The 27,847-nt window shown below is 35.1% G+C and overlaps 2 non-coding genes across 2 annotated transcripts; both read left to right on the top strand.

The window, feature by feature from the left end:
- Positions 1 to 5,806: 5,806 nt before the first annotated feature.
- Positions 5,807 to 5,910, top strand: LOC130952927 (small nucleolar RNA R71). Its single transcript, XR_009075102.1, has one exon. It is a non-coding gene; the product is annotated as a small nucleolar RNA R71 (small nucleolar RNA).
- Positions 5,911 to 14,709: 8,799 nt separating this feature from the next.
- LOC130952926 (small nucleolar RNA R71) lies at positions 14,710 to 14,813 on the top strand. Its single transcript, XR_009075101.1, has one exon. It is a non-coding gene; the product is annotated as a small nucleolar RNA R71 (small nucleolar RNA).
- The last annotated feature ends 13,034 nt before the right edge of the window (positions 14,814 to 27,847 follow it).

Below are 27,847 nucleotides of genomic sequence, written 5' to 3'. Positions count from 1 at the left end.
TTGAAAGTTATTTAGATTTAATTGGATGGTTAGGGTTTATGTTGTAAACCCCGATTAATTAGTAAATAATTAGTCAATAAATTAATTTTTAATAAGAAGGATTAGAAATGTGAATATTATATTAAATTAGGATAGAACTCTTCGAAACGAGAATTTTGACACCAATTTCAAAGAAAACGGTCCAAGATTGGACCGAACGGACCGAACCGGTTGAACCGGACCCGAACCGGGCTATCGGTCCAACCGGACCAGCCCTTTTAAATGAACCCACGCATTGCATCTCCCTCATTTCAGCAACGTGACGCTGAAAGCTTGCGTCCAGGGAGAAGAAGAAAAGGGTCCGAACCCTCGTTCCAAGTTCAAGGCGCCGTAACTTTCTGATCTGAGCTCCGATCGCCGCACCGTTTGCGGCCATGCGTTCACCGCGTCGAGCTCTACATTTCTACCGAAACAATTTCATAGGTAAGCCCTCAAATATTCTTAGCCACTCTTTGCCCCCAATTTTTGAGTTTTGAGAAGGGGTATTGAATTTCTTTGATTTTTGATGTTTTAGGATCCAATTAGCTTGAGAAAAACGTTCATTCTTGCTTATGTGAAGCTTGGATAAGGTGAGGATACGATAATTCTATTTTATTTTCTTTGAATTTGAGCTTTGAGTATTAAATTGGGTATATATGTGTTATGAATGTGTATTAGGTTGTGAATAAATAATTGGAGCTTGAAATTGTGAATATTGGAACTTGGAGGAAGCTGATTAGTTGAATTTTGAAGGGGTGCCTTGGTTTTAAATAATTTTCTTTGGTCGTTACGTGGAAATCGGCCAAGGTATGGTTTAGGTTTCTTGCATTTAATATATAATGTTCTGTGAAAACTTAGGCTAGACGACCATAGGATAAGTTGGAATGCAGGTGTATGTTTAATGTTTAGTAATTTGTCGATGAATATATTTGGTTGAAGTTTATTGGATAATTAGTTATTAATTTTGGATGGTGAATGTTGTTATGTTAATTTGGAGAGAATTATGGTTGAATGTTATTGTTGATGAACATGGTAGGTTAGGTACTTGTTGATTAACTAATAATTTGGTGAATTATTGATTTGAGGCATTTTGTGTTAGAAGCCTAGGATTTGTGAACTAAAATCCTTAGTTAAATTTTGGTTGTTGGATTTGAATATTGTATGAGTATAATTGTTGATCTGAGGTAGATTTATTGTGGTGACTGATATGATGATGAGGAAGGGTATATTGAATTGAAAAGAAAGCAGGTTTGGACCCGAAAAGGGTGGCAAAGTCCGAGTTTTAGAGGAGATGCTGCCGAAATTTTATAAAAAATTAGAGATTTTGTTTATATGATTATTTAAAAAAGTTTAGATTCAAAGGTTATATGGTCTGATTTTGAGTTATTAAGAAAATGAGCATATTTTAAGTTTAATTCATTTAGAAAAGGATAAATTATGTTTTTAATTGGAACTATTGATGGACGGAATGGGAGGTGTGATGATGAAGGATAAGGATTGAATATGTTTGATGTATGATGACGAATGAGATGCAATTGAGAATAATGTGGATGTTGATGAATTATAATTGAATTATTTATATGGCTTATGAATTTGAATGATCTGAGATACGAGATTCCCTGGATAAAGTGCCGTGGCTTGCCACCACGTGTACCAGGTAGAAAATTCGATACTCTGTTGACCCTACGACGTAAGTGTGACTGGGAACTATATAAATTCCCGGGAATGTTACCCCCATTGAGCAATATTGATTATTTGAGAAAAAATCTATGCATAGACTCTTGGGGATGCACGTCGGAGGACAGTCTAAGGACAATTCAGACTTGTCGGGTTAGCTGGATAACCGACAGATGAGCCTCATCAGCCATAGGACAGGCATGCATCATATGCATATTACTTGAATTACTTGCTTGTGTATTAACTGGGTGTGCCTAAATGTACTTGCCATGTTAAATGTATATTTGTTATCTGCAGTACTTGTAACCTTCTTGTGCTTGCCTTTGTCTGTTTAGTTGTCTGTGAAAATGCATGATGGAGTCGGAGGTATGGAGGAATGGCAGAATGGGATTTAGATTTAAGGTTAAGTTAAGTTAGGTTTAAATATCCTTAGTAAACCACCTTTTATGGTTTCTGTTTAATACTTTAAGCTCTACAATCTGAGTGTCGGCGTTCTAGGATTGCCTCTAGCATTCCCAGGACCTTACATATTATGTGTGTGGCACCTTTACCATACTGAGAACCTCCGATTCTCATTCCATACTATGTTGTTGTTTTTCAGATACAGGTCGAGAGGAATCTCGTTAGGCATCTGGACCCTTGAAGCAGAGTGTTACAGGGTTATTTTGTTATGCTATGATGTGTATATATATACTTGGTTTTCTCTCTGCATAACTTGTTCTTTTGATCCTCCTAGAGGTTTATGGAGAGGCAGGATTGGGTATATGTACTTATGGGTTTTGGATATGTATGTATATATATGTAAATATTCTCCGGCCAGTCTTGACTTCGCAGGCTGAGTTAGGAGCTTGTTATTTTGTATCTTTGGCACTCTATTTCTACTTCTGTTATCATATGTTTAATAGTTATGGTTTCCTTAGCACGCAGGTTAACCCGTTCCTTGAGCGTTGCGCTTTTATTTTGCGATTTTGTTTCCTCTTTTCTTCACGGCTCCTAGCATATTATAATTCTTCTGCTTATATGTACTCATTTTATTTTAGAGGTCGTAATACCACACCACCTCTATTTTACGGCTTAAGCGTAAAGCTTGGTGTGGTAGGGTGTTACATTATGGTATCAGAGTAGTTCGTTCCTATAGAGCCTGAAAGACGGACTGATTGTACTTCTGTGCATTCTCTGTATTTGTGTTTATGTGCTATTAGGATATCTGATTGATATATATGGCATAAATGTTTGTGAGCATGCATTTGGAACTTAAAGCATCAGACCTGTGATATTGAGACTGATCAACTTAATATCACTTGTTTAGTGTTTATAAGGACCAGATGTTGACTCGCGGACGCGGTTGCGGGTGAGGTAGAGGTAGGATAGGCACCGTTACTCCTGGTTTGGCAGGGAATGATCTAGTAGGATTTATGGCTGCTCTGGGAAATATGGCTGCAGCTATGCAGGCAACAGCTGAGGTGTTGGGTAACCAGATAAATCAGAGTAATCATGGGAACAATAATGATGAGGACGGTCCTATGACACTTGCTACATTTCTGAAAGTTCACGCTCCGACTTTTAGGGGAACCTCAAATCCCAATGACGCAGATAATTGGATTCAAGCTAAGGAACGGTCATTGCAGGCCCAACAGGCTCCTGAGAAGCAATGGGTTGAATTTGGAACTTATCAACTACAAGGTGAGGCTCAGTATTGGTGACAGGGGACACGATGTATCCTGCAGGCAGGTGACGCTGTGATAGTCGGGAGATTGGTTATTTAAGAACCATGTTTTGCTTTATTGTTCTGAAAAGTCAGTACAATTTATGCCGGAAGGGTCAGAAGCACCGGTTGTGGTGAATAGTTACTATTTGAATTCTATGATAGTAAACTATTCTGGAACTGAATGTCAGGGTATTATGTTATTAACTGCGAGAGTATCAGGTGATGATCAGAGTTTAGAGCAGATTCCGGTTGTATGTGAATTTCCAGATGTGTTTCCAGATGATATTAATGAATTTCTACCTAACCGAGAAGTTGAATTCGCAATTGAGTTAGTACTTGGAGCCGGTCTGATTTCGATTACTCCTTACATGATGTCACCTTTAGAAATGGCTGAACTGAAAGCTCAGCTAGAAGATTTGTTGGGTAAGCATTTTATCCGACCAAGTGTTTCTCCGTGGGGAGCGCCAGTGTTACTGGTAAAGAAGAACGATGGGAGTATGTGGCTGTGTGTCGACTATCGGCAATTGAATAAAATCACTGTGAAGAATAAATATCCGTTACCTAGAATCGATGATCTAATGGATCAGTTACAGGGTGCCGGTGTGTTTTCTAAGATTGATCTACGATCTAGTTATCATCAGATAAGGGTTAGAGACGAGGATATTCCGAAAACTGCTTTCAAAACCCGTTATGGTCATTATGAGTATACTGTGATGTCTTTCGGGTGAACTAATGCCCCGCAGTATTTATGGATTATATGAACAGGATTTTTCGACTATATCTGGACAAGTTTGTTATTGTCTTCATTGATGACATTCTTGTTTATTTTAAGACTGAAGAGAAGCATGCTGATCACTTGCGAACTGTGCTGCAAATTCTGAGAGACAGAAAGTCATATGCTAAGTTATCTAAATGTGAGTTCTGAAAGAGTGAAGTGAAGTTTCTCGGCCACGTGGTGAGTAAGCAGGGAATAGCTATGGATCCTGCTAAGGTGGAAGCAATGATGAATTGGGAGCGACCAACTTCAGTGACAGAGATAAGAAGTTTCCTAGGTTTGGTGGGGTATTATCGCAGATTCATTAAGGGATTTTCACAGCTCGCCTTACCTTTAACTAAATTGACTAGGAATGATATGCTTTTTATCTGGACTCCGGAATGTGAAGAGAGTTTCCAAGCATTCAAGCATAGGTTAACTACTGCACCTATATTGGTATTACCTGAACCAAGTGAACCGTTTGAAGTGTATTGTGATGCATCTCTGAAAGGTTTGGGGTGCGTTCTGATGCAGCACCAAAATATTGTAGCATACGCCTCACGGCAATTAAGGCCGCATGAAATGAACTATCCAGCACATGATTGGGAACTTGCTGCTATTGTGTTTGTTTTAAAGACTTGGAGACATTATCTTTATAGCGTTAAGTTTCATGTTTTCTCAGACCATAAGAGTTTGAAGTATCTTTTGAGCAGAAAGAGTTGAGTATGCGTCAGAGGAGATGGATGGAACTTCTGAAAAATTATGATTTTGAATTGAGTTATCATCCAGAAAAAGCGAACGTTGTGGCAGACGCCTTGAGTCGAAAGTCTTTATATGCAACTTGGATGATGTTACGGGAAGAAGAATTACTAAGGGCATTTCAAGGTTTGAATTTGGGAATTAGAGAAGAATCTGGAATCCTATGTTTGAGTCAATTGCAGATTTCAAGTGATTTTAAATCAGAACTTCTGAAGGCCCATCGAGACGGTGAAGCGTTACGTAAGGTATTACCAGCAGTTGAACAGGGAAAACAGTGGAGAGTGTCAGAAGGTTAGGATGGTTTGTGGAGGTTCAAGAACCGGATTATTGTGCCAGATATCGGAGACCTGCGACAGAGTATTTTGAAGGAAGCTCATAAGAGTGGGTTCTCAATTCATCCAGGGAGTATTTTAAAGCCTTGTTGAGGCTTTTGTTGATCCTTCCATGAGAAATTTGGATGATTTCTCCATGATGAGTTATAGGTGTTTCCATAAGGTTCACCCATGTAATTAACCTCTGCCATGGCAGGGTTCTCAGGATCATAAGCTTCCTCAGAAGCTGCCTCTCTATTACTGTTAGATGCATGTTGCAATCCATTCAGATTTTGAGAGATCATGTTGACCTGTTGAGTCAACACTTTGTTTTGAGCCAATATGGCATTCAGAGTATCAATTTCAAGAACTCCTTTCTTCTGAGGTATCCCATTATTCACGGAATTCCTCTCAGAAGTGTACATGAATTGGTTATTTGCAACTATGTCAATGAGTTCTTGAGCCTCTTCAGGCGTTTTCTTCAGGTGAATAGATCCACCTGCAGAATGATCCAATGACATTTTCGAAAATTCAGAGAGACCATAATAGAATATATCTAATATGGTCCATTCTGAAAACATGTCAGATGGACATCTTTTGGTCAGCTGCTTGTATCTTTCCCAAGCTTCATAGAGGGATTCACCATCTTTTTGTTTGAAAGTTTGAACATCCACTCTCAGCTTGCTCAGCTTTTGAGGAGGAAAGAATTTATCCAAGAAGGCAGTGACCAGCTTATCCCATGAGTCCAGGCTATCCTTGGGTTGTGAATCCAACCATATTCTAGCTCTGTCTCTTACAGCAAAAGGGAAAAGCATGAGTCTGTAGACTTCAGGATCAACTCCATTCGTCTTTACAGTCTCACATATCTACAAGAACTCAGTTAAAAATTGATAAGGATCTTCAGATGGAAGTCCATAAAACTTGCAGTTTTGTTGCATTAAAGCAACTAGTTGAGGCTTAAGCTCAAAGTTATTGGCTCCAATGGCAGGAATGGAGATGCTTCTTCCATCAAACTTGGACGTTGGTTTTGTGAAGTCACCAAGCATTCTCCTTGCATTATTATTATTTTCGGCTGCCATCTCCTTCTCTTGTTCTAATGTTTCTGAAAGGTTACCTTTAGAATAATTTAATTTAGCTTCTCTTAATTTCCTCTTCAGAGTCCTTTCAGGTTTTGGATCAATTTCAACAAGAGTGCCTTTTTTCCTGTTCCTGCTCATATGAAAGAGAAGAAAATAAGAAAAGGAAGAGGAATCCTCTATGTCACAGTATAGAGATTCCTTTATGTTAGTAGAAAAAGAAGGGGTAGAAGAATGAAGAATGGATTCGGATTTTGGATGAAGAGAGGTGAAGAGAAGTGTTAGTAATTAAATAATTAAATAGAAGAAGAAAAGAGAAGAGAGATTTCGAAAATGATTTTGAAAAGGGGTTAGTGATTTTCGAAAATTAGAGATAAATTGTAATTAAAATTAAAACATGGAACAATTAGTTAATTAAAAATAATTTTTGGAAAAGAGAAGAGATATTTTCGAAAATTAGAGAGAGAAAAGTAGTTAGGTGGTTTTGAAAAAGATAAGAAACAAACAAGAAGTTAGTTAGTTGATTGAAAAAGATTTGAAATCAAATTTGAAAAAGATAAGAAGATAAGAGGTCAGATAAGATATTTTGAAATCAAATTTTGAAAAATATAAAATTTTAAAAAGGATAAGATAAAAAGATAAGATAAAAGTTTTAAGAAAAAGATATTTTGAAAAAGATTTAAGTTTTTTTTTTTTTTTAAAATGACTTAACTAACAAGAAACTACAAGATAAGATTCTAGAATTTAAAGATTGTACCTTTCTTAACAAGAAAGTAACAAACTTCAAATTTTTGAATCAATCACATTAATTGTTAGCTAATTTTCGAAAATTAGATATAAAAGATAAGAAAAAGATTTTTTGAAAAATAATAATTTTTTTTAAATTTTCGAAAAATAAAAAAAATGAAAAAGATATGATTTTTGAAAAAGATTTTGAAAAGATAAGATTTTTAAAATTAAAATTTTGACTTGACTTGTAAGAAACAACTAATTTTGAAAAATTTTGACCAAGTCAATCCCAAAATTTCGAAATTTTGGAGGGAAATAAGGAAAAGATATTTTTTGATTTTTGAATTTTTAATTATGAGAGAGAAAAACAACAAAAATACTCAATGCATGAAATTTTTAGATCAAAACAATGAATGTATGCAAGAATGCTATGAATGTCAAGATGAACACCAAGAACACTTTGAAGATCATGATGAACATCAAGAACATAATTTTGAAAAAAATTTTTGATGCAAAGAAAACATGCAAGACACCAAACTTAGAAATTTTTAATGCTTGGAAAATATGAATGCAAAGATGCACATAAAAAACAAGAAAAGACACAAAACAAGAAAACATCAAGATCAAACAAGAAGACATATAAAGAACAACTTGAAGATCATGAAGAACACTATGAATGCATGGGATTTTCGAAAAATGCAAGAAAAATTTTAAAAGCATGCAATTGACACCAAACTTAAAAATTGACTCAATACTTAAACAAGAAACACAAAATATTTTTGATTTTTATGATTTTCTAATTTTTTTTTATTAAATTTTTTCGAAAATAAAGTTTAGAAAAATGAAAAATAAAAGAAAAATTTTGAAAAAGATTTTTGAAAAGAAAATTACCTAATCTGAGCAACAAGATGAACCGTCAGTTGTTCATACTCGAACAATCCCCGGCAACGGCGCCAAAAACTTGGTGGACGAAATTGTGATCAACAATATTGGCTCTTTGGTATGTACACAAAAACTATTGTGAGAGAAATCATTATTATGGCACTGGTTGAATTCACAACTCCGTTCAACTAACCAGCAAGTGTACTGGGTCGTCCAAGTAATAAACCTTACGTGAGTAAGGGTCGATCCCACAGAGATTGTTGGTATGAAGCAAGCTATGGTCACCTTGTAAATCCCAGTCAGGCAGATAAAATTATGGAATTTAGAAAATCAAATAGTAAAAAGAAAAGAAATAATAAAAGGGATACTTATGCAGCCTCATTGGTGGGAATTTCAGATAAGCGCATGGAGATGCTGTATGGCTCAAGGACGCCTGCTCTCCTATTGCTTCAACTCAATCCTTCTTACTCCTTTCCATGGCAAGCTGTGTATAGGGGTTCACCATCAGCGGTAGCTACTTTCAATCCTCTCGGGAAAATGGTCCTCTGCGGCTGTCACTCGCATGGCTAATCGTCTGGAGGCATCACCCATGGTTGATGGCTACATCCCATCCTCGCAGTGAAAACTACGCTCACGCACTCTGTCACAGCACGGCTAATCACTGGTTGGTTCCTGCGCCTACTGGAATAGAATCCCTTGATTCTTTTGTGTTTGTCATCACGCCCAGCACTTGCAAGTCTGAAGCACGTCACAGTCATTCATTACTGGAATCCTACTCGAAACACCACATACAAGGTTAGACTTTACGGATTCCCAGGATCCTACTCGGAATACCACAGACAAGGTGAGACTTTCCGGATCCTCATAAATGCTGCCATCTATCTAGCTTATACCACGAAGATTCTGTTGGGGAATCTAAGAGATACACATTCAAGCTCGGTTGCATGTAGAACGGAAGTGGTTGTCAGTCACGCGCGTTCATAAGTGAGAATGATAATGAGGGTTATCTAATCATCACATTCATCATGTTCTTGGGTGCGAATGAATATCTTAGAATAAGAATAAGAGAGAATTGAATAAAAGAAGATAGAACTTCATTAATACTTGAGGTACAGCAGAGCTCCACACCCTTAATCTATGGTGTGCAGAAACTCCACCGTTGAAAATACATAAGTAAAAGGTTCAGGCATGGCCGAATGGCCAGCCCCCTAAAACGTGATCAATAGTCTCCTCAGATGAAGAATAAAACAAAACTGAGACCAAAGATGTAACGTGGTCAAAAGACATCTAATACAATAGTTAAATGTTCTATTTATAATAAACTAGCTCCTAGGGTTTACATGAGTAAGTATTTGATGCATAAATCCACTTTCGGGGCCCACTTGGTGTATGTTTGGGCTGAGCTTGATCAATCCACGAGCTGAGGCTTCTCTTGGAGTTGAACTCCGAGTTATGACGTGTTTTGGGCGTTCAACTCCGGATCATGACGTTTTTCTGGCGTTTAACTCCAGACAGCAACATGAACTTGGCGTTCAACGCCAAGTTACGTCGTCATTCTTCGAATAAAGTATGGACTATTATATATTGCTGGAAAGCTCTGGATGTCTACTTTCCAACGCCGTTGAGAGCGCGCCAATTGAAGTTCTGTAGCTCCAGAAAATCCATTTTGAGAGCAGAGAGGTCAGATTCCAACAGCATCAGCAGTCCTTTTGTCAGCCTTTTTCAGAGTTTTGCTCAAGTCCCTCAATTTCAGCCAGAAATTACCTGAAATCACAGAAAAACATACAAACTCATAGTAAAGTCCAGAAATGTGAATTTAACATAAAAACTAATGAAAACATCCCTAAAAGTAGCTTAAACTTATTAAAAACTTCCTAAAAACAATGCCAAAAAGCGTATAAATTATCCGCTCATCACAACACCAAACTTAAATTGTTGCTTGTCCCCAAGCAACTAAAAATCAAATAGGATAAAAAGAAGAGAATATACTATAAATTCAGAAATATCAATGAATATTAATTATAATTAAATGAGCGGGACTTGTAGCTTTTTGCTTCTGAACAGTTTTGGCATCTCACTTTTTCCTTTGTAGTTTAGAGTGATTGGCGTCTCTGGGGAACTTAGAATTTGGGATAGTGTTATTGACTTTCCTAGTTAAGCATGTTGATTCTTGAACACAGCTACTTATGAGTCTTGGCCGTGGCCCTAAGCACTTTGTTTTCCAGTATTACCACTGGATACACAAATGCCACAGACACATAACTGGGTGAACCTTTTCAGATTGTGACTTAGCTTTGCTAAAGTCCCCAGTTAGTGGTGTCCAGAGCTCTTAAGCACACTCTTTTGCTTTGGATCACGACTTTAACCACTTAGTCTCAAGCTTTTTGCTTGGACCTTCATGACACAAGCACATGGTTAGGGACAGCTTGATTTAGCCGCTTAGGCCTGGATTTTATTTCCTTGGGCCCTCCTATCCATTGATGCTCAAAGCCTTGGATCCTTTTTACCCTTGCCTAGGGCTCATGGCTTTTTCTGCTTGCTTTTTTTTTTCACTGCTTTTTCTTGCTTCAAGAATCAATTTTCATGAATTTTTTTCAGATCATCAATAACATTTCTCTTTGTTCATCATTCTTTCAAGAACCAACAATTTTAACACTCATAAACAACAATATCAAAAGACATATGCACTGTTCAATCCTTCATTCAGCAAACAAAAAGTATTGTCACCACATCAATATAATTAAATTAAATTCAATAATAAATTCGAAATTTATGTACTTCTTGTTCTTTTGAATTAAAACATTTTTCATTTAAGAGAGGTGAAGGACTAATGGATTTTATTTATAGCTTTAAGGCATGGTTACATACTAATGATCATGAAATAAAGACACAAAACATAGAAAAACATAATACTAAAAACCGAAAACAGAAAGAAATAAGAACAATGAATGAATCCACCTCTAGTGGCGTCTTCTTCTTGAAGGACCAATGATGTTCTTTAGCTCTTCTATGTCCCTTCCTTGCCTTTGTTGCTCCTCCCTCATTGCTCTTTGATCTTCTCTTATTTCTTGGAGAATGATGGAGTGCTCATGATGTTCCACCCTTAGTTGTTCCATATTGTGACTCAATCCTTCTAAAGAAGTGTTGAGTTGCTCCCAATAATTGTTGGGAGGAAAGTGCATTCCTTGAGGCATCTCAGGAATTTGTTGATGATGAGCTTCCTCATGCACTTCTTGAGGGCCGTGAGAGGCTTCTCTTGCTTGCTCCATCCTTTTCTTGGTGATGGGCTTGTCTTCTTTAATGGAGACATCTCCTTCTATGATAACTCCAGCTGAGTAACATAGATGGCAAATAAGGTGAGGGAAAGCTAGCCGTGCCATGGGTGAGGGCTTGTCGGCTATTTTGTAGAGTTCATTGGAGATGACCTCATGAACTTCTACTTCCTCTCCAATCATGATGCTATGGATCATGATGGCCCGATCCGCAGTAACTTCAGATCGGTTGCTTGTAGGGATGATGGATCTTTGGATGAACTCCAACCATCCTCTAGCTACAGGCTTGAGGTCCAGTCTTCTTAGTTGGACCGGTTTGCCTTTGGAGTCTATTCTTCATTGGGCGCCTTCCACACATATGTCCATTAGGACTTGGTCCAACCTTTGATTAAAGTTGACCCTTCTTGTGTAGGGGCGTTCATCACCTTGCATCATGGGTAAGTGAAACGCCAACCTCACATTTTCCGGACTAAAATCTAAGTATTTCCCCCGAACCATTGTGAGATAGTTCTTTGGATTCGGGTTCATACTTTGATCATGGTTCCTAGTGATCCATGCATTGGCATAGAATTCTTGAACCATCAATATTCCGACTTGTTGCATGGGGTTGGTTATGACTTCCCACCCTCTTCTTTGGACTTCATGTCGGATCTCCGGATACTCATTTTTCTTGAGCTTGAAAGGGACCTCAGGGATCACCTTCTTCTTTGCCACAACATCATAGAAGTGGTCTTGATGGCTCTTGGAGATGAATCTCTCTATCTCCCATGACTCGGAGGTGGAAGCTTTTGCCTTCCCTTTCCCTTTTCTAAAGGATACTCCGGCCTTAGGTGCCATTGATGGTAATGGAAAAACAAAAAGCTTATGCTTTTACCACACCAAACTTAAAATTTGCTCGTCCTCGAGCAAGAAAGAAAAGAAAAGTAGAAGAAGAAGAAGAAAATATGGTAGAGAGGGAGAAAGGTAGGTTCGGCTATGTGGGAGAAGAAGGGGTTGTGTTGTGTGAAAATGAAGTAGAAGGGAAGGGTATTTATAGGGAGAGGGGAGGGTGGGTGTTCGGCCATTTTGGGAGGGAATGGGTGGGAAATTGAATTTGAATTTTATGAAGGTAGGTGGGGTTTATGGGGAAGAGTGGGTTGATGTGAATGGTGAATGGGGTAATTGGGAAGAGGAATTGAGGTGATTGGTGAAAGGTGTTGGGAAGTGTGACATGGGGAAGAATGAGATTTGGATTAGGAGAGTGTGATTAGGATTAAAAGGTAGGGTGGGAATATGTTAGGTGGGGATCCTGTGGGGTCCACAGATCCTGAGGTGTAAAGAAATACCATTCCTTCACCCTATAGGCATGTAAAATGCCTACATGCATCATTCTGGCGTTCAAACGCCCATTGGTGCATGTTCTGGGCGTTCAACGCCCATGTAATGCATGTTTCTAGCGTTGAACGCCAGTTTCATGCTTGTTTCTGGCGTTCAGCGCCAGTTTGTCCTCTCTGTGCACGTTCCTGGCGTTTAACGCCAGGATGTTGCTTGTTTCTGGCGTTCAGCGCCAGAATGGTGCTCTGTTCTGGCGTTGAACGCCAGCCAGATGCATCTTACTGGCGTTGAACGCCAGCCTGTGCGTCCTCCAGGGTGAAAAATTTTTTTTCTTCTGTTTATGACTCTGTTTTTAATTTTTTTGATTTTTTTCGTGACTCCTCATGATCATGTACCTAATAAAACATAAAATAACAATAAAACAAAATAAAATAAAAATTAGATAAATAAAATTGGGTTGCCTCCCAACAAGCGCTTCTTTAATGTCAATAGCTTGACAGTGGCTCTAATGGAGTCACAAGGTGATCAGGTCAATTTTAGTGTGGTCCCAACACCAAACTTAGAGTTTGGATATGGGATCTTAACACCAAACTTAGAGTTTGGTTGTGGCCTCACAACACCAAACTTAGAGTTTGACTGTGTGGGCTCTTCTTGACTCTGAACTGAGAGAAGCTCTTCATGCTTACTCTCTATTGTCATAGAGGGATGGCCATATGCCTTAAACACAAGGTAGTCCCCATTCAATTGAAGGACTAATTCACCTCTTTTGACATCTATCACAGCTTCTGCTGTGGCTATGAAAGGTCTTCCAAGGATGATGCAATCATCATCTTCCTTCCTAGTGTCTAGGATTATGAAATCAGTAGGGATGTAAAGGCCTTCAACCTTTACTAGTACGTCCTCTACTAATCCATAAGCTTGTCTCAATGACTTGTCTGCCAGTTGTAATGAGAACAAGGCAGGTTGTACCTCAATGATCCCTAGCTTCTCCATTACAGAGAGTGGCATAAGGTTTATCCCTGACCCCAGATCACATAGAGCTTTTTCAAAGCTCATGGTGCCTATGGTACAAGGTATTAGAAACTTGCCAGGATCTTGTCTCTTTTGAGGTAGAGTTTTCTGAATCCAAGTATCTAGTTCACTAATGAGCAAGGGAGGTTCACTTTCCCAAGTCTCATTACCAAACAGCTTGGCATTCAGCTTCATGATAGCTCCTAAATATTGAGCAACTTGCTCTCGAGTCACATCTTCATCCTCTTCAGAGGAAGAATAGTCCTCAGAGCTCATGAATGGCAGAAGGAGGTTTAATGGAATCTCTATGGTTTCTAGATGAGCCTCAGATTCGTCTGGATCCTTAATAGGAAACTCCTTTTTGCTTGAGGGACGTCCCAAGAGGTCTTCCTCACTAGGATTTTCGTCCCCCTCCTCCCTTGTGTATTCGGCCTCTTTGATCACATCAATGGCCTTGCACTCTCCTTTTGGATTCTCTTCTGTATTGCTTGGGAGAATACTGGGAGGAGTTTCAATAACTTTCTTACTCAGCTGGCACACTTGTGCCTCCAGATTTCTAATAGATGATCTTGTTTCATTCATGAAACTAAAAGTGGCCTTTGACAGATCAGAGACTATATTGGCTAAATTAGAATTGTTTTGTTCAGAATTCTCTGTCTGTTGCTGAGAAGATGATGGATATGGCTTGCTATTGCCTAGCCTATTACGTCCACCATTGTTAAAGCCTTGTTGAGGCTTTTGTTGATCCTTCCATGAGAAATTTGGATGATTTCTCCATGATGAGTTATAGGTGCTTCCATAAGGTTCACCCATGTAATTAACCTCTGCCATGGCAGGGTTCTCAGGATCATAAGCTTCCTCAGAAGCTGCCTCTCTATTACTGTTAGATGCATGTTGCAATCCATTCAGATTTTGAGAGATCATGTTGACCTGTTGAGTCAACACTTTGTTTTGAGCCAATATGGCATTCAGAGTATCAATTTCAAGAACTCCTTTCTTCTGAGGTATCCCATTATTCACGGAATTCCTCTCAGAAGTGTACATGAATTGGTTATTTGCAACCATGTCAATGAGTTCTTGAGCCTCTTCAGGCGTTTTCTTCAGGTGAATAGATCCACCTGCAGAATGATCCAATGACATTTTCGAAAATTCAGAGAGACCATAATAGAATATATCTAATATGGTCCATTCTGAAAACATGTCAGATGGACATCTTTTGGTCAGCTGCTTGTATCTTTCCCAAGCTTCATAGAGGGATTCACCATCTTTTTGTTTGAAAGTTTGAACATCCACTCTCAGCTTGCTCAGCTTTTGAGGAGGAAAGAATTTATCCAAGAAGGCAGTGACCAGCTTATCCCATGAGTCTAGGCTATCCTTGGGTTGTGAATCCAACCATATTCTAGCTCTGTCTCTTACAGCAAAAGGGAAAAGCATGAGTCTGTAGACTTCAGGATCAACTCCATTCGTCTTTACAGTCTCACATATCTGCAAGAACTCAGTTAAAAATTGATAAGGATCTTCAGATGGAAGTCCATAAAACTTGCAGTTTTGTTGCATTAAAGCAACTAGTTGAGGCTTAAGCTCAAAGTTATTGGCTCCAATGGCAGGAATGGAGATGCTTCTTCCATCAAACTTGGACGTTGGTTTTGTGAAGTCACCAAGCATTCTCCTTGCATTATTATTATTTTCGGCTGCCATCTCCTTCTCTTGTTCTAATGTTTCTGAAAGGTTACCTTTAGAATAATTTAATTTAGCTTCTCTTAATTTCCTCTTCAGAGTCCTTTCAGGTTTTGGATCAATTTCAACAAGAGTGCCTTTTTCCCTGTTCCTGCTCATATGAAAGAGAAGAAAATAAGAAAAGGAAGAGGAATCCTCTATGTCACAATATAGAGATTCCTTTATGTTAGTAGAAAAAGAAGGGGTAGAAGAATGAAGAATGGATTCGGATTTTGGATGAAGAGAGGTGAAGAGAAGTGTTAGTAATTAAATAATTAAATAGAAGAAGAAAAGAGAAGAGAGATTTCGAAAATGATTTTGAAAAGGGGTTAGTGATTTTCGAAAATTAGAGATAAATTGTAATTAAAATTAAAACATGGAACAATTAGTTAATTAAAAATAATTTTTGGAAAAGAGAAGAGATATTTTCGAAAATTAGAGAGAGAAAAGTAGTTAGGTGGTTTTGAAAAAGATAAGAAACAAACAAGAAGTTAGTTAGTTGATTGAAAAAGATTTGAAATCAAATTTGAAAAAGATAAGAAGATAAGAGGTCAGATAAGATATTTTGAAATCAAATTTTGAAAAATATAAAATTTTAAAAAGGATAAGATAAAAAGATAAGATAAAAGTTTTAAGAAAAAGATATTTTGAAAAAGATTTAAGTTTTTTTTTTTTTTAAAATGACTTAACTAACAAGAAACTACAAGATAAGATTCTAGAATTTAAAGATTGTACCTTTCTTAACAAGAAAGTAACAAACTTCAAATTTTTGAATCAATCACATTAATTGTTAGCTAATTTTCGAAAATTAGATATAAAAGATAAGAAAAAGATTTTTGAAAAATAATAATTTTTTTTAAATTTTCGAAAAATAAAAAAAATGAAAAAGATATGATTTTTGAAAAAGATTTTGAAAAGATAAGATTTTTAAAATTAAAATTTTGACTTGACTTGTAAGAAACAACTAATTTTGAAAAATTTTGACCAAGTCAATCCCAAAATTTCGAAATTTTGGAGGGAAATAAGGAAAAGATATTTTTTGATTTTTGAATTTTTAATTATGAGAGAGAAAAACAACAAAAATACTCAATGCATGAAATTTTTAGATCAAAACAATGAATGTATGCAAGAATGCTATGAATGTCAAGATGAACACCAAGAACACTTTGAAGATCATGATGAACATCAAGAACATAATTTTGAAAAAAATTTTTGATGCAAAGAAAACATGCAAGACACCAAACTTAGAAATTTTTAATGCTTGGAAAATATGAATGCAAAGATGCACATAAAAAACAAGAAAAGACACAAAACAAGAAAACATCAAGATCAAACAAGAAGACATATAAAGAACAACTTGAAGATCATGAAGAACACTATGAATGCATGGGATTTTCGAAAAATGCAAGAAAAATTTTAAAAGCATGCAATTGACACCAAACTTAAAAATTGACTCAATACTTAAACAAGAAACACAAAATATTTTGATTTTTATGATTTTCTAATTTTTTTTTATTAAATTTTTTCGAAAATAAAGTTTAGAAAAATGAAAAATAAAAGAAAAATTTTGAAAAAGATTTTTGAAAAGAAAATTACCTAATCTGAGCAACAAGATGAACCGTCAGTTGTTCATACTCGAACAATCCCCGGCAACGGCGCCAAAAACTTGGTGGACGAAATTGTGATCAACAATATTGGCTCTTTGGTATGTACACAAAAACTATTGTGAGAGAAATCATTATTATGGCACTGGTTGAATTCACAACTCCGTTCAACTAACCAGCAAGTGTACTGGGTCGTCCAAGTAATAAACCTTACGTGAGTAAGGGTCGATCCCACAGAGATTGTTGGTATGAAGCAAGCTATGGTCACCTTGTAAATCCCAGTCAGGCAGATAAAATTATGGAATTTAGAAAATCAAATAGTAAAAAGAAAAGAAATAATAAAAGGGATACTTATGCAGCCTCATTGGTGGGAATTTCAGATAAGCGCATGGAGATGCTGTATGGCTCAAGGACGCCTGCTCTCCTATTGCTTCAACTCAATCCTTCTTACTCCTTTCCATGGCAAGCTGTGTATAGGGGTTCACCATCAGCGGTAGCTACTTTCAATCCTCTCGGGAAAATGGTCCTCTGCGGCTGTCACTCGCATGGCTAATCGTCTGGAGGCATCACCCATGGTTGATGGCTACATCCCATCCTCGCAGTGAAAACTACGCTCATGCACTCTGTCACAGCACGGCTAATCACTGGTTGGTTCCTGCGCCTACTGAAATAGAATCCCTTGATTCTTTTGCGTTTGTCATCACGCCCAGCACTTGCAAGTCTGAAGCACGTCACAGTCATTCATTACCGGAATCCTACTCGGAACACCACAGACAAGGTTAGACTTTCCGGATTCCCAGGATCCTACTCGGAATACCACAGACAAGGTGAGACTTTCCGGATCCTCATAAATGCTGCCATCTATCTAGCTTATACCACGAAGATTCTGTTGGGGAATCTAAGAGATACACATTCAAGCTCGGTTGCATGTAGAACGGAAGTGGTTGTCAGTCACGCGCGTTCATAAGTGAGAATGATAATGAGGGTTATCTAATCATCACATTCATCATGTTCTTGGGTGCGAATGAATATCTTAGAATAAGAATAAGAGAGAATTGAATAAAAGAAGATAGAACTTCATTAATACTTGAGGTACAGCAGAGCTCCACACCCTTAATCTATGGTGTGCAGAAACTCCACCGTTGAAAATACATAAGTAAAAGGTTCAGGCATGGCCGAATGGCCAGCCCCCTAAAACGTGATCAATAGTCTCCTCAGATGAAGAATAAAACAAAACTGAGACCAAAGATGTAACGTGGTCAAAAGACATCTAATACAATAGTTAAATGTTCTATTTATAATAAACTAGCTCCTAGGGTTTACATGAGTAAGTATTTGATGCATAAATCCACTTCCGGGGCCCACTTGGTGTATGTTTGGGCTGAGCTTGATCAATCCACGAGCTGAGGCTTCTCTTGGAGTTGAACTCCGAGTTATGACGTGTTTTGGGCGTTCAACTCCGGATCATGACGTTTTTCTGGCGTTTAACTCCAGACAGCAACATGAACTTGGCGTTCAACGCCAAGTTACGTCATCATTCTTCGAATAAAGTATGGACTATTATATATTGCTGGAAAGCTCTGGATGTCTACTTTCCAACGCCGTTGAGAGCGCGCCAATTGGAGTTCTGTAGCTCTAGAAAATCCATTTTGAGTGCAGGGAGGTCAGATTCCAACAGCATCAGCAGTCCTTTTGTCATCCTTTTTCAGAGTTTTGCTCAAGTCCCTCAATTTCAGCCAGAAATTACCTAAAATCACAGAAAAACATACAAACTCATAGTAAAGTCCAGAAATGTGAATTTAACATAAAAACTAATGAAAACATCCCTAAAAGTAGCTTAAACTTATTAAAAACTTCCTAAAAACAATGCCAAAAAGCGTATAAATTATCCGCTCATCATGGACCGATTGACGAAATCAGCTCATTTTCTTCCTATCCGAATAAGTTGCACAATGGAGGAATTAGCACGAATGTATATTAAAGAGATTGTCAGGTTGCATGACGTGCCTTCTACCATTATATCTGATAGGGATCCTCGTTTTACATCAAGATTCTGGAGAGCTTTTCAGCGTGCATTTGGGACTCAGTTAAGCTTGAGTACTGCGTATCACCCTCAGACAGATGGTCAGTCAGAGAGAACTATTCAGACCTTGGAGGATATGCTAAGGGCTTGTGTTTTGGACCAGCCAGCGAGCTAGGATCGGTATATGCCATTAATAGAATTTGCTTATAATAATAGCTATCATGCGAGCATTGGAATGGCTCCGTATGAGGCTCTGTATGGCAGGAAATGTCAATTTCCATTGTGTTGGTATGAAACTGGAGAAAAGGAGTTTATTAGGGCCTGAGATGATAGCTGAAACGACTGAGCAGATAAAGAAAATTCGTAGTCGAATGCTTATAGCCCAAAGCCGCCAGAAGAGCTATGCTGATCAGAGGCGAAAGCCTTTGGAATTCGAAGAAGGAGAACATGTCTTTTTGAAAGTTACACCAACCACTGGAGTGGGAAGAGCTATTAAGACTAAAAAACTAAATCCCCGTTATATTGGACCGTTTGAGATTCTGAAGAGGATTGGGCCAGTGGCTTATAGAATTGCCTTACCGCCATATCTTTCGAATTTACACGATGTGTTTCATGTGTCTCAGCTTAGGAAGTACACTCCTGACGCAAGTCATATTCTAGAACCAGAACCAATCCAATTGAGAGAAGATCTAACACTTCCAGTGATTCCAGTGAGAATTGATGATACTAATATTAAACGATTACGCGGAAAGGAAGTATCATTGGTAAAAGTGGCTTGGAGTCGAGCTGGTATCGAAGAACATACCTGGGAGCTCGAATCAGATATGTGAAAGGACTATCCACATCTCTTTTCAGGTAACTAGATTTGAATTTTGAGGGCAAAATTCTTTATTAGGTGGGTAGGATGTAAACCCCGATTAATTAGTAAATAATTAGTCAATAAATTAATTTTTAATAAGGAGGATTAGAAATATGAATATTATATTAAATTAGGACAGAACTCTTCGAAATGAGAATTTTGACACCAATTTCGAAGAAAACGGTCTAAGATTGGACCGAACGGACCGAACCGGTTGAACCGGACCCGAACCGGGCTATCGGTCCAACCGGACCAGCCCTTTTAAATGAACCCACGCATTGCATCTCCCTCATTTCAGCAACGTGACGCTGAAAGCTTGTGTCCAGGGAGAAGAAGAAAAGGGTCCGAACCCTCGTTCCAAGTTCAAGGCGCCGTAACTTTCCGATCCGAGCTCTGATCGCCGCACCGTTTGCGGCCACGCGTTCACCGTGTCGAGCTCTACATTTCTACCGGAACAATTTCATAGGTAAGCCCTCAAATATTCTTAGCCACTTTTTTCCCCCAATTTTCGAGTTTTGAGAAGGGGTATTGAATTTCTTTGATTTCTGATGTTTTAGGATCCAATTAGCTTGAGAAAAACGTTCACTCTTGCTTATGTGAAGCTTGGATAAGGTGAGGATACGATAATTCTATTTTATTTTCTTTGAATTTGAGCTTTGAGTATTAAATTGGGTATATATGTGTTATGAATGTGTATTAGGTTGTGAATAAATAATTGGAGCTTGAAATTGTGAATATTGGAACTTGGAGGAAGCTGATTAGTTGAATTTTGAAGGGGTGCCTTGGTTTTAAATAATTTTCTTTGGTCGTTACATGGAAATCGGCCAAGGTATGGTTTAGGTTTCTTTCATTTAATATATAATGTTCTGTGAAAACTTAGGCTAGACGACCATAGGATAAGTTGGAATGCAGGTGTATGTTTAATGTTTAGTAATTTGTCGATGAATATATTTGGTTGAAGTTTATTGGATAATTAGTTATTAATTTTGGATGGTGAATGTTGTTATGTTAATTTGGAGAGAATTATGGTTGAATGTTATTGTTGATGAACATGGTTGGTTAGGTACTTGTTGATTAACTAATAATTTGGTGAATTATTGATTTGAGGCATTTTGTGTTAGAAGCCTAGGATTTGTGAACTAAAATCCTTAGTTAAATTTTGGTTGTTGGATTTGAATATTGTATGAGTATAATTGTTGATCTGAGGTAGATTTATTGTGGTGACTGATATGATGATGAGGAAGGGTATGTTGAATTGAAAAGAAAGCAAGTTTGGACCCGAAAAGGGTGGCAAAGTCCGAGTTTTAGAGGAGATGCTGCCGAAATTTTATAAAAAATTAGAGATTTTGTTTATATGATTATTTAAAAAAGTTTAGATTCAAAGGTTATATGGTCTGATTTTGAGTTATTAAGAAAATGAGCATATTTTAAGTTTAATTCATTTAGAAAAGGATAAATTATGTTTTTAATTGGAACTATTGATGGACGGAATGGGAGGTGTGATGATGAAGGATAAGGATTGAATATGTTTGATGTATGATGACGAATGAGATGCAATTGAGAATAATGTGGATGTTGATGAATTATAATTGAATTATTTATATGGCTTATGAATTTGAATGATCTGAGATACGAGATTCCCTGGATAAAGTGCCGTGGCTTGCCACCACGTGTACCAGGTAGAAAACTCGATTCTCTGTTGACCCTACGACGTAAGTGTGACCGGGCACTATATAAATTCCCGGGAATGTTACGCCCATTGAGCAATATTGATTATTTGAGAAAAAATCTATGCATAGACTCTTGGGGATGCACGTCGGGGGACAGTCTAAGGACAATTCAGACTTGTCGGGTTGGCTGGATAACCGACAGATGAGCCTCATCAGCCATAGGACAGGCACGCATCATATGCATATTACTTGAATTACTTGCTTGTGTATTAACTGGGTGTGCCTAAATGTACTTGCCATGTTAAATGTATATTTGTTATCTGCAGTACTTGTAACCTTCTTGTGCTTGCCTTTGTCTATTTAGTTGTCTGTGAAAATGCATGATGGAGTCGGAGGTATGGAGGAATGGCAGAATGGGATTTAGATTTAAGGTTAGGTTAAGTTAGGTTTAAATATCCTTAGTAAACCACCTTTTATGGTTTCTGTTTAATACTTTAAGCTCTACAATCTGAGTGTCGGCGTTCTAGGATTGCCTCTGGCATTCCCAGGACCTTACATATTATGTGTGTGGCACCTTTACCATACTGAGAACCTCCGGTTCTCATTCCATACTATGTTGTTATTTTTCAAATGCAGGTCGAGAGGAATCTCGTTAGGCGTCTGGACCCTTGAAGCAGAGTGGTTACAGGGTTATTTTGTTATGCTATGATGTGTATATATGTACTTGGTTTTCTCTCCGCATAACTTGTTCTTTTGATCCTCCTAGAGGTTTATGGAGAGGCAGGATTGGGTATATGTACTTTTGGGTTTTGGATATGTATGTATATATATGTAAATATTCTCCGGCCAGTCTTGACTTCGCAGGCTGAGTTAGGAGCTTGTTATTTTGTATCTTTGGCACTCTATTTCTACTTCTGTTATCATATGTTTAATAGTTATGGTTTCCTTAGCACGCAGGTTAACCCGTTCCTTGAGCGTTGCGCTTTTATTTTGCGATTTTGTTTCCTCTTTTCTTCACGGTTCCTAGCATATTATAATTCTTCTGCTATTATATGTACTCATTTTATTTTAGAGGTCGTAATACCACACCACCTCTGTTTTACGGCTTAAGCGTAAAGTTTAGTATGGTAGGGTGTTACATATGTCTCAAGTTCTTCTCCTTCTCAAAGTTTCCAGTGGGTTTGTTGTAATGAGGGAGGAAGATGAGCTGGTGCTCATATAGGTTAATGAATTAGTTGGGCCATTGGGCTCGTTATGGCCCAGTTTGTTTGGTTCGGCCCGTTCAGTTTAATTTTGGGCCAAATTTTTAAAATTAGTGTCAAAATTTATATTTTAATTTTTCTACTCCATTAAAATATAAAATTCCATTTTATAGTTTCTTGATTAATAATTAATTTATCGGTTAATCATTTACTAATTTCTTGGATTTTACACGTGTCGCTGACCGACACGTCATCATATCGTTATATGTGGCCAAACTATGAGGTGACATGTGTCACCAAAGGTACACGTCAATGAGTCATTAACAGAAATGGGTCAGGAACTAATATGGTACAATTTTTTCAATTTCAAGAATGTAATTGGTGCAATTAGAATCTCAGGGACGATTTTGTATGCTTTGCTTGAATTTGAACTTATTTTGGTTTGCTTAATTGCTAAACTGTTCTTAACTGCTACTTGAACTATTTGCTGTAACTGCTACCTACTTGTGCTTTTCTTGTCTGTCTTGCCTGTGTTTGTCCTGGCGTGCTACATTTGTGTTTGTCCTGGCGTGCTACATTTGAGAATGAATTTTGGTGCTTAATTAATGATTGTGTTATTTGATTGCGTGGTTAGTTTCTTATTTGAGATTTTCTTATAAGAAAGGAAAGGTTTTGGATTTCTTAAAAATTAAACATTATTTCTTTGAAAAGGTCTTGAACGATTATCTGTTGGTTTTAAAAGATTCATAAGGCAATGGTAATCACTGAGTTTGAAAACAGTTTTCTTATTAAATATCTTCTTATGACAACTTTGAAACTTCGTGGTGAGACCGTGTGGTTAGGTTCTCACCCCCTATAGCTTTACCTTTTTCTGGAACCGGATGATGAAGCATTAATAAGAGTTATACTACGTTTGGTTTATATGTTGTTGTATTAACTAGATTATTTTCTTCCCTCGTCCTTGTTATTACAAGTTTGTAAGAGGGATAGAAATTATATGCTTTATATGTATATTATAGTATGAGTTATTATGTAAGGAGTCTTGTATATGAATCTATGCCTGCTTGTATTTTCCTTGAGATAAAGTATTTATTTTCGGTTTTCAAAGAAATCAGCGAGACAGTGTTGAATCACAGGCTCCTATTTTAGTATTTAGTATGTAAAGTAGTCGTAATACTTCTTGCTATCAGAGAAGTACAGCCGAAAGCATGACTTCTGATAGTGAGGGTGTTACACTAAAATTTTTTATAATATTAAAATATATTAAAATAACATTCTAAACTGCAACATAAAAATATAAATTATAAAATTTTATTTTATAATACTTGACAGATAGTTAAATTGTTATATTAAAATTTTATTAACTAATTATTTTGTTAAAAATATTATTATATAATACAAATTTTTATTAAAATATTTATAAAAATATAATTTATTTAAAATATTATATATAATACATAAAAATATTGATATTTTATTTTTTTAATTTTTTAAAAATTTGTTTTGAATAAAAATAAAAAAATAAAGAATATCTATATCTTTTTTGAAAAAAATACATTGAAAAATAAATAAATAAATAAATAAATTATAAGACACAACGCCACAACAAATTAAACACAATTTCTATACAATTTTTCTTATTTTCTTATTTTTGCTTTTTCAAAAAAGATATGTGTATTTCTTATTTTCTTTTTCTTTTCTATTCAAATTAATTTTTTTTTTAATTTGAAAAAATAAAAAGGTCAACATTTATATCTTTTATATATAATATTTTAAATAAATTAATTTTATAAATATTTTTAATAGAATTTTATATTATATAATAATATTTTAACAAAGTAATTAGTTAATAAAATTTTAATATAACAATTTACTTATTTTTCAAATAATATAGAATTAAATTTAATTATTTTATATTTTTATCTTCTAGTTTAAAATGTTATTTTAATATTATTTTTTAATATTATAAAAGTTTTATTGCATGATAATTAAACATATTTATTATTTAAAAAATATTATGTTTATTATTTAAAGTATTGTATATTAAAAGATATTTATTTATTTATATACTAGTGATGTTTAATATATTCTATATTTATTCAGTCTATCAATACTCTTATTTTTATCGTAACTTTTGATTTATATTTAATAAATTCTAATAATTTATAAAAATATGGCACATTTAATATACATAAAATTATTGTATTTATTTTAGATACACCTGTAATATTAAATTAATGATTCTTTTGTTACAGCCTGCGTGTGCGTTGTGATGCAATATACGTTGTGTGTGTTTGGATTTTAGTTTGCAAACAAAAGTTTACATAAAATTGATTTTGTAAAATTGATTTTGATAAGAAGTAAATTTGGGTTAACTTGATTTATGATTGGTAATCTTTATATCAAAATTGATTATAATAAAATAAATATTGTTTGGATTATACTACCCAAAATTACTTTTAGATGAAAAATTACTAAAAGAGACATCAATTTAAATAATGTTTTTTATATACATGCAAAATCAGAAGACTAACAAAAATAATATAAAAAATATTTATCATATAAAAAAATAAATACAATAAAAAATAAAAATATGAAAGAGAGTATTATAAATTTTATAATGTCAAACAAAAAAATGTTATAATTTTTTTTAGTATTGCTAGTACTCTTTAATTTAGTATTATTTTGAACTATAAATTTTTATTATTTATTACTCTATTATTACTTATAATTAATTTTTTATTTATTTTGTTCTTTTTTATAGGATCATAATTTATATTGTATAAAATTTTGATAATAAATGTAGTATATGATAATTACAATTACAAATTTTACAAAGTTAAGATAAATAAAAAAATTAATACAAAACAAAAATAGAGTACATTAAATAATAGAAAAAAATTATACAGATAAAAAATAATAAAAAATTTCATAAAACTAATAACATATATTATATGAACAAAAAATACAATAAAATCAAATTAAAAAATAAAAAATTTCATATACAACATAAATATAAGGCAGGAAAGGATAGAGAAAAAGAATTTTTATGAACAAAAAATAATAAAAAAATTATAAAAAAATCAACAATATTTGTCATACGAATAAAAGAGTACTATACAAATAATATAAAATATTTATCATATAAATAAAAAATATAAATAAAAAATACAATAAAAAAACATAAAAATTAAAATATGAAGATGAGTACTAAAAATAATAATAAAAAATATTTAATTTACTGGTAATGGAAACAAATATGAATTATTTTGATGAAAAAAAAATTGTAACTAAACTGTAAAGGAGTAGGAAGAACTTCAAAAAATTAAAGGATAGTTACTAGTATTCTTTTCATAGAAGAAAATGAAGGGTATAATTGATAAAAAAGAAATAAATTTTTATCTCATTTTTTAAGGGTGATCAGCAACTATGAACGTAAAATGCAGAAGTTATAAATTTTAGCTTCTCTTAAACGTGCGTTCAAAAACAGAATCAATTCTATGTTTAGAAAGACAAAAATTGTCAAACATAAAAGTGAAACTTTTAAGAAGGTCAAACGTACTTCTCTCTTCCCCGACGCACTTCTCTCTTCTCTAACGTGTTTACCAAACACACCTCGTCATTGATTATCGCTTGGGGACAATGTGAAAACGCTGAAAAGTCGAATCCCGAGATGTGCACACAAACCCAGCTGTGCAGCCGTAGAGAGACGATGATGAACACGCACCAACGACGGAGACAGCGGATCCGGATCTGGATCTGGAGACGGCGCGGAGACGTACAGTGCAGTGCAGCGACGGCGTAGCGGTGCGGCACAGCAACGCAGATCCAGAAAAAGAATTTGGTCCCAAATGAAAAAGACAGTGATGTTTATGTAAGTTAAATCCAAGGTGGGGGAATGCACTCAACAGCCATGAAAGGAGATTGAGGTTGAGATTGAGTGAGACATTCATTTTAAAAAAATTGATAATGATCATGAAATGGCATTTGCATGTATTTAATTATTTTGGTAACGCTTAAAGGATGTCAGTGTTTCGTGAAATAAAAAGGAAGAATGAAAATTGATTGATAGCTGATTCACTGGGATTTGGTTGGCTGCTGCGCTACCGGTAATGCAACATGAATAAATGAATGAATGAAAAAGAAAAAGGGAATAAGAGTATTGCTACGGTGGTAGGGTTTGGGTTTTCTTTTTTTTTTTTTTTCTTTTTTTTTTCTTATTTACCAAGACTCCAAGAGAAAGGGCCAAAGCCATAAAATCTCTAACACACTTACACACCAGCACTTGATTTTCAGATTTGTACTTTGTGAATATATTTGCTCACCAATAAATTGTTTTTTTTTAATTAAGATTTATTTTTTATCTATTTTATTTATTCATTTTTTATTTTTATCATATATGATAGTTATTATGTTTAAAATATTGATATAAATAAATTATAATATATGTAATTAAAATAAATATATGTTAAATGATATATTTAGTCTTGATTATAATGATAAGTAATTTATAATAAATATATGTTAAAATATTTTAGTCACATAATTATAATTATAATAAATATATGTTAAAAGTTTGTCACTATTTATTCATTATGATCAATCTTTTGTTAGAGAATAAATAAATTGGTCATCTTTAATTTTTTTTGTTATTTAATTTTTGAATTTATACTTTGATAAAATTATAAAATATTGAATAATGTAGTATTTTAAATTTGGATGATATTTTAAGATTTATATTACATTATAATTATGTTTTAGTATGTCTATTTATATTTTATTTATTATTTTATTACAAAACAGTTTTTTCAATTGAACCACGGTTGAATTAGTAAACTAATAAACCAATAATTAAAACGGTTCGATATCGATCCAATTTTTAAAATATTGGTGTAATTATGTGGTTGTAGAAGTAGTTATTCTTATAATGAAATTGATTTACATTTTTCTCGAACCTTTATTTTGATAATTAAAAAGAGATACAACAGACTAATCAATTAAAAAATACAACATCAGTTCTAAAAAATAAACTCTTGTACAAATAAAATAATTAATTATATGGTCAGAGTTTATTTTTTAGTTGTTATGTATATACCTTTTTATATTTTTCTTTGTTTTCATGCTAATTTTATCAGTATCTTATTTTTAAGAAAGGTTTTTTTTTGTTTTAAAGGTTTTTTTTTTTCTTTGAACTTTAAGCTCTGTTAATAAAATATATTATATGATTATGTTCGACTTTAAATGCTTATAATCAATAATTGC

The sequence above is a fragment of the Arachis stenosperma genome, chromosome 9, assembly GCF_014773155.1.
Source record: "Arachis stenosperma cultivar V10309 chromosome 9, arast.V10309.gnm1.PFL2, whole genome shotgun sequence".
NCBI classification, from domain to species: Eukaryota; Viridiplantae; Streptophyta; class Magnoliopsida; order Fabales; family Fabaceae; genus Arachis; species Arachis stenosperma.
The sequence above is the reverse complement of the archived record's forward strand: the minus strand, read 5'-3'. Positions and strand labels throughout refer to the sequence as shown.